The 6,375-nt window shown below is 52.3% G+C and overlaps 1 non-coding gene across 1 annotated transcript; it reads left to right on the top strand.

Moving 5' to 3' along the window:
* The first annotated feature begins 6,079 nt into the window (after positions 1–6,079).
* On the top strand, positions 6,080–6,243 carry LOC121864753. The gene has a single exon (XR_006088649.1). It is a non-coding gene; the product is annotated as a 5.8S ribosomal RNA (ribosomal RNA).
* Positions 6,244–6,375: the final 132 nt, after the last annotated feature.

Raw genomic sequence — 6,375 nt, 5'->3', positions numbered from 1 at the left:
AAACTTGCACACCCGAATGGGAGACCGTCAAAGTCAATCGGGGTTCGATTTAATAGCATACTACAGACACTTGCACACCCGAATGGGAGACCGTCAAAGTCAATCGGGGGTCGAATTGATAGCATACTACAGAAACTTGCACACCCGAATGGCAGACCCTCAAAGTCAATCGGGGGTCGATTTGATAGCATACTACAGAAACTTGCACACCCGAATGGGAGACCGTCAAAGTCAATCGGGGGTCGAGCATACTTTACAAAATGATCCGAGAATCTGCACACACACCGAGTGGGAGACGGTGATGAAAACGTCCGCCCTTATATGTTCGATTGCACTATTTCACTATATTAAGGGGAGAGGGTGCCTTCGCACACATATTCGGTGTGAAATATCTTCCGCCCCCCAGCGGAGCGCTTCGGCGCCTCTGCGAAGCAAAGCGCGGCATGCAAAAACAACAACCAAAATTGCCGTCGCTTTCCCTTCCCTGCCCTGCAATGGCTGGAGCAGCAGCAGAAGAAGAGAGATGAAAATAGTCTCATGGGGTCAGAGGAATGGCAGGAGCGCGCATCTATGAATTCACTTAGCCAGGTCTGTCTCCCACTGAACATTATTACCTTCTCGGCGCACACGCCGCCACCACGGTTTCCGCTGCCAGCAGCAGCATCGGCGATGTTGCGCCTTATTGTAAGTCTGAACTGGCATATTCGGCTGTTCGCGCACCAGGTCGGTTTCTTAACCTGCTCTCAACAAACGATCAAACAACTTCCACTCGAGGCAAAATGGTGACTGGTCTCTATCGTCCGGCTTCTTGTATGCTGGATTGCAATTATTTCACTCATATTAAGGGGGAGAGGTGTTTCACACACCTATTCGGTGTGGAATATCTTCCCGCCCAGCGGAGCGCTTCGCTACCGGCGGGCAAAGCGTATCTAAAAACAACAACCAAAGCTGCCGTGGCTTTCCCTTCCCTGCCATGTATTGGCTGGAGCAGCAGAAGGTTTTTTAGAGAAAATAGTCTCATGGGGTCAGAGGAATGGCTGTGGAGGGCGATCTATGAATTTCACTAGCCAGGTCTGTCTACCTATTGAACATTATTACTCTCTCTCGGCGCACACGTCGCCACCAGGGTTTCCGTGACAGCAGCAGCATCATGATGTTGTGTCTACCAATAAGGCCGGAACCGGTTATTCGGCTGTTCGCGAACAGTCGGGTTTTAACCTGCTCAACAAACCATCAAACAACTTCCACTCTCGAGGTGCGGCACGGCATCGTCCCTACCGTCCGGCTTCTGTGTATGCTGGATTGCACTATTTCACTCATATTAAGGGGAGAGGGTGCTCTTCACACCTATTCCGTGTGGAATATTCTTCCGCCCCAGCGGAGCCGCCGCCGCTGGCGCCTTCATGGCGTTGGCATTCAAAACAACAACCAAGCAAAGCTGCCGCTTTCCTTCCTGCTCCCTGCAATGGTTGAGCAGCAGCAGCAGCAGCAGAAGAAGAGAGAGAGAAAATAGTCTCATGGGGTCAGAGGAATGGCAGTGGAGCGGGTTCTATGAATTTCACTAGCCAGGTCTGTCTCCCAATTGAATATTATTACTCTCTCGGCGCACACGTCACCACCACGGTTTCCGTGACAGCAGCAGCATCATGATGTTGCGTCTATTGTAAGTCCGGAACCGGGTTATTCGGCTGTTCGCGAACAGTCAGGTTTTAACCTTGCCTAACAAAAGATCAAACAACTTCCACTCTCGAGTTGCGGTACGGTGACTGTCCTATCGTCCTCTCTTGTATGCTGGATTGCACTATTTCACTATATTAAGGGGAGAGGGTGCCTTCACACACATATTCGATGTGAAATATCTTCCGCCCCCCAGCGGAGCGCTTCGGCGCCTCTGCGAAGCAAAACGCGGCATTCAAAAACAACAACCAAAATTGCCGTCGATTTCCTCTCCCTGCCCTGCAATGGCTGGAGCAGAAGGAGAGCGAGAGAGAGAATAGTCTCATTGGGTCAGAGGAATGGCAGTGGAGCGGGCTAATGGCGAGTAGGCTCGCGATCTATCAATTACACTAGCCAGGTCGCTCTCCCTATTGAACATTATTACTCTCTCTCGGCGCACACGTCGCCACTGCGGTTTCCGCGACAGCAGCAGCAGCAGCATCATGATGTTGCATCCACCAATTAGTCCGGAACCGGGTTATTCGGCTGTCTGCAAACAGTCCGGTTTTAACCTTACCCAACAAACAACATCCACTCTCGAGGTGCGGTACGGTGAATGTCCTATCGTCCGACCTTGTATGCTGGATTGCACTATTTCACTATATTAAGGGGAGAGGGCGCCTTCACACACATATTCGATGTAAAATATTTTCCGCCCCCCAGCGGAGCGCTTCGGCGCCTCTGGGAAGCAAAGCGCGGCCTTCAAAAACAACAACCAAAATTGCCGTCGCTTCCCTGCCCTGCAATGGCTGGAGCAGAAGGAGAGAGATTTTAGTCTCATTGGATCAGAGGAATGGCAGCGGAGCGGGCTTATGGGGCGTAGGCTCGCGATCTATCAATTACACTTGCCAGGTCTCTCTTCCGTTTGGCCATTATTTACTCCGTCTCTCTCTCGGCACACACGTCGCCACCCTACTAGTTTCCGTCACAGCATATGCTGCGGCCTTTCAGTCCGGAACGGGGCTCCCCTTCGCCTTGCTGTCTGCCCAACTTAGCGGACTTGCGTTGGCTGATCACCCCGTCTTCGCGTCTGTGCCGGCCTTCAATGCAGCGCCTAACCGTCTCTTGACCGAGATTCATTGCACTATTCCACGCGCAAACGGCTACCCTAAATGTGCATAGACAACGCTCATGGTTCAACACGACCAGGGCGCAGTCTGGGAGCCGAGTATACTAAAAAGAGAGTTTAGCAGCCAAAACTCGTCAAAGCACACGTTGGGTTACCCCATCACCTAACAACGATGATGGCGGCTCCCACCCGTGAAATACACAACCTAACCAATATTGGGCGACGATGGCGCTCATGAGCCCACGTCCCCACAAACAGTAAGAGAAAGAGAGAGAGGAGGAGATTGGCCAATGTGCGGTCCCTCGCCCAATGTCTTATGCCTCGCTGGGGCAAAGAAGAGAAGAGGAGCGGATAAGGGAGGAGATTGGCCAACGTGCGGTCCCTCGCCCAATGTCGGCTGCCTCGCTGGAGCTGGGTAAAGAGGAGAGGAGCGGATAAGGGAGGAGATTGGCACACACGGTGGCGCTGCCGGCGCCGAGGATAGCAAGAGAAGGTGCAGTTTGATCTGATCATCTGGTTTGCTATTTCTCTAAGGCCAACGTGCGGTCCCTCGCCCAATGTCGGCTGCCTCGCTGGGGCAAAGAGAAGAGGAGAGGATAAGGGAGGAGATTGGCACACACGGTGGCGCTGCCGGCGCCGAGGATAGCGAGAGAAGGTGCAGTTTGATCTGATCATCTGGTTTGCTATTTCTCTAAGGCCAACGTGCGGTCCCTCGCCCAATGTCTTCTGCCTCGCTGGGGCAAAGAGAAGAGGAGCGGATAAGGGAGGAGATTCGCCAACGTGCGGTCCCTCGCCCAATGTCGGCTGCCTCGCTGGAGCTGGGGCAAAGAGGAGCGGATAAGGGAGGAGATTGGCACACACGGTGGCGCTGCCGGCGCCGAGGATAGCAAGAGAAGGTGCAGTTAGATCTGATCATCTGGTTTGCTATTTCTCTAAGGCCAACGTGCGGTCCCTCGCCCAATGTCTTCTGCCTCTCTCTCAATCTCACTATTTTGGCCGCCGTGATAGGCGCCGCCAACAGCAGCAGCTACCTGGTTGATCCTGCCAGTAGTCATATGCTTGTCTCAAAGATTAAGCCATGCATGTGTAAGTACAAGCCGATTTAAGGCGAAACCGCGAATGGCTCATTAAATCAGCTATGTTTCATTGGATCTGTAAACCCACTTACTTGGATAACTGTGGCAATTCTAGAGCTAATACATGCAATTGGTCTCTGACCGCAAGGGAAGAGCGCTTTTATTAGTTCAAAACTGGTCGGGCCCCGGTCCGTAACCCACCTGTGGTGAATCTGAATAACTTCGGGCTGAGCGCACGGTCTCCGCACCGGCGCCGCTTCTTTCAAGTGTCTGCCTTATCAGCTTTCGATTGTAGGTTATGCGCCTACAATGGCTATAACGGGTAACGGGGAATCAGGGTTCGATTCCGGAGAGGGAGCCTGAGAAACGGCTACCACATCTAAGGAAGGCAGCAGGCACGCAAATTACCCACTCCCGGCACGGGGAGGTAGCGACGAAAAATAACGATGTGAGTCTCATCCGAGGCCTCGCAATCGGAATGAGTACACTTTAAATCCTTTAACGAGTATCCATTGGAGGGCAAGTCTGGTGCCAGCAGCCGCGTAATTCCAGCTCCAATAGCGATATTAAAGTTGTTGTACAAAAGCTCGCGAGTTGGGATCTCAGTTCCGGATCGATTGTGCACCGGCGTGTTTACTGTCACGCCCGACAAAGTTGCCCCGCCGCTCGCACGACGTGATGCCTTTTTTGCTCCAGTGTCCTGAGTGGCCGGAGAGTTTACTTTGAAAAATTAGAAAACAGAGCAGGCTATTTGAATGCCCGAATGGTGATGTGCGGAATAATGAATAGGACCTCGGTTCCCATTTTGTTGGTTTTCGAACCAGAGGTAATGACTAATCGGAACAGGCGGGGCATTCAGATATGACGCTTAGAGGTGAAATTTCTGGACCGCCGCAAGACGTAACTACTGCGAAAAGCATTTGCCAAGGATGTTTTCATTAATCAAGAACGAAAGTTAGGTCTGAAGGCGATCAGGATACCGCCTCTCTAGTTCTAAATCCATACATAAACGATGCCAACTAGCGATCCGCCGGCGTTATTCCCATGACCCGGCGGGCAGCTTCCGGGAAACCAAAGTCTTTGGGTTCCGGGGAAGTATGGTTGCAAAGCTGAAACTTAAAGGAATTGACGGAAGGGCACCACCAGGAGTGGAGCCTGCGGCTTAATTTGACTCAACACGGGAAACCTCACCAGGCCCAGACACCGGAAGGATTGACAGATTGAGAGCTCTTTCTCGATTCGGTGGGTGGTGGTGCATGGGTCAGTTTTAGTTGGTGGAGCTTATTTGTCTGCTAATTCCGATAACGAACGAGACTCTGGCTCATGGCTTTCCATTTGATTCTGTGAAAATGGTGTCCAGTTCGCAACTTCTTTTTCTTAGAGGGATGGGCGGCAATTTAGCCGCATCGAGATTGAGCAATAACAGGTCTGTGATGCCCTTAGATGTTCTGGGCCGCACGCGCTACACTGAAGGGATCAACGAGTTTTCCTCCAGAGGAGCGGGTAACCCGTTCAAAGCCTTTCTTGATAGGGATTGGGGCTTGCAATTGTTTCCCATGAACGAGGAATTCCCAGTAAGTGCAAGTCATCAGCTTGCGCTGACTACGTCCCTGCCCTTTGTACACACCGCCCGTCGCTACTACCGATTGAATGATTTAGTGAGGCCTTCGGACTGGCGCTCTTGGATTGTCGGCCCCGTTGCCCGCGAGGGTTTTCTGGGGTCGTCGCCTCGAGCTGACGGAAAGATGTCCAAACTTGATCATTTAGAGGAAGTAAAAGTCGTAACAAGGTTTCCGTAGGTGAACCTGCGGAAGGATCATTAACAGAGAGAAAGAGAACGGGGCGCTCTTAAAACTACTACTACTCTCCTGATTTGGGCGGTCTCGGGCTCTGCTCTGGCAACTCCAGCAGCGAAAGAGGACAATCCCGGCCCCCGCACCAAAAATAGGTACCACCACGCTGTAGGTGGACCACACTCGGGCGAGAGCGCGAAGACCGGAGGAGGAGGACGGACGGGGCTTTGGACGGCTGCCCGTCCGTTCCTTACTACCGGCGAATAAGCCTCTTGACCCAAAAAGAGTGAAATTCAAGTGTCAAAAAACAACAACAAGCCGTCCGGCCAAACCCAAACCACAAACTTGGGCTATGTCTGTCAAACCCTTTCATTGAGACTCGACCTGTGATGGTTAGTCGCAAAAAGACCAAATGGCAAATACACAACTCTTAACGGGGGATCACTCGGCTCGTGGGTCGATGAAGACCGCAGCAAACTGCGTGTCGGTATGTGAATCGCAAGAATACCAGATACATCGACAAGTTGAACGCATATTGCGGCGGCGGCAGCCATATGAGCTTGTCGCCGCCACTCTTCTACGAGGGTCGGAAATATACATCCATCGGTTGCTGCGAGTTCGGTGCCTGCTGACTGTCTCCCCGACACGAGGGTAACCCGAACCGAGCTTCCGCCTTGGGGTTTAATCGCCGCGCCTTGCGCGAGGCGTGCCCTTAAAAACA

Source organism: Homarus americanus, unplaced genomic scaffold, assembly GCF_018991925.1.
Source record: "Homarus americanus isolate GMGI-L3 unplaced genomic scaffold, GMGI_Hamer_2.0 scaffold44875, whole genome shotgun sequence".
NCBI lineage: Eukaryota > Metazoa > Arthropoda > Malacostraca > Decapoda > Nephropidae > Homarus > Homarus americanus.
Note: the sequence above shows the minus strand (reverse complement) of the source record. Positions and strands in the feature narration are given on the sequence as shown.